The sequence below is a fragment of the Hippopotamus amphibius genome, chromosome 1 (assembly GCF_030028045.1).
Source record: "Hippopotamus amphibius kiboko isolate mHipAmp2 chromosome 1, mHipAmp2.hap2, whole genome shotgun sequence".
Taxonomy (NCBI): domain Eukaryota; kingdom Metazoa; phylum Chordata; class Mammalia; order Artiodactyla; family Hippopotamidae; genus Hippopotamus; species Hippopotamus amphibius.
Window position 1 is genome coordinate 196,608,375 of NC_080186.1, and position 1,708 is coordinate 196,610,082.

Sequence of the window (1,708 nt, forward strand, 5' to 3'; positions counted from 1 at the left end):
TTGTTTGATTTTAGGTGAGTGGATTGTGTCTATTTTGTGTGTGTGTGATATGACTTCTGCTATGGTCTGAAGATTTGTGTCCTCCTAAAATTCTTATGTTGGCAACGAAGCCTGTTGCCATGTCTTGCCTCGCCTGCCGCACTCTGTGGGGTGTTGCTCCAGGATCTTGCTCCAGGCATGCAAGTTCCTCCATCCATTAAACCACAGACGTCTCTGCACTGACTCCGGGCCCTTTCTTCAGTTACAAGGATGGGCAAGTACATGGCTTGTGGGCCTGTGGGGTGCAGCCCAACAACTGGCAGAGCCAGCAAGGAGACGGAGGAAAATCCCCTCTCATTCCTGCAGAGAATGAGTTTGAGCCACATGGAGAATATGCCTTTAAGCCATTCAAGTCCTCAAGGAGCACAGAGACCATCCTGGAAGCAATAGCTACTCTACTCAACAATAGTTATTTTGCTCTTACTTTGCTCCTTCAGCACACTAATCTTTACTTTTCTTCCACTCAAGACTGCCAATGGGCCCTGTGTAGCAACGTTTGGACCATTACCTTCAAAATGGCAAATGCCCTCTCCTGAGCCTTCTTGTGTGAATAAGACAGCTGACTGGTGGCTGAAGATAATTCAGAATGACTTGTATTTAATTTACGGCCAAGTGGCTCCCAATACAGCCTACAAGGGGCGAGCTCCATTTGCGGTGCTGCTACGTAAGAATGAAGACCCCATACAAGCTCTAATGAACAACTCTACAATCCAGAATGTAGGCGGGGCTTATGAATTCCATGCTGGAGATGTAATAGACTTGATATTCAATGCTGAACATCAGGTTCTAAAAAGTAACACATACTGGGGGATCTTTTTGCTAGCAAATCCCCAATTCACCTCCTAGAGACTGGATTTGGTCTCATCCGTCCTCATCAGCACATGCAGGGATGCCAGTGGGTAGGATGGAGGAGGAAGATTTTCAATGCCTACAGTTCAGCTATGTATACAAATCAGCACAAACAGAACTCCTCTGCATGTGGATTTTCATTTCTCATGCCTCTCTGAATAAGACTCAGAGGAAGGACCAATGACATCTGGTTACCCTTGACATTAGGTCAGCACAGATGCTTTACTAGTTCACGATAAAATGAATATGGGTGGCTAGAGGACAGAATCTTCTCAAAGTGTCTTTGTCTAATCCTTGAATCTCTGGGTGGAAAAATGTAGTCTTATCCCCACAGGAGCCTTATCTGGTATGCAAAAAAGATCCAGGACAGTAGCCTGGCCTCGTTCTCATATTCCTGGACAGTGGATTGCTTGACTTCATTCTTCCCATGTTCCCATCATCTTCTGAGACCCTCCTAATAACAAGTGGTCAGATTTGGGGGGTGGCCATAGATATCCCAGCAACACCCCACTTTAGATTTGATGGCATTAGACAATAGATAATATGCTTGAGAACTATTGGGACAGAGGCACAGGTGGCATTGGGATGGAACGCACTTTATTCGAGAATTGTCCTTGATTTCATCATACTCAGGGTACTTTATAAAACGAGCTGGTCAGAAGGGTCATTATGAACCTTCACATAGGGCTTCATGAGAACTTGTTTGTGTATGTGTCTAAATATTGTCGATGGTAAAGAAAGAGTAATTGTCAATAATCATAAGATTTACCCCAGAAATTGATATTACCAATACTGTATTGTCATGTAATGATTTCATATT

The 1,708-nt window shown here is 44.0% G+C and overlaps 1 pseudogene; it reads left to right on the plus strand.

Moving 5' to 3' along the window:
• Window positions 1-336: 336 nt before the first annotated feature.
• Window positions 337-885, plus strand: LOC130841606 (tumor necrosis factor ligand superfamily member 18-like; annotated as a pseudogene).
• Window positions 886-1,708: the final 823 nt, after the last annotated feature.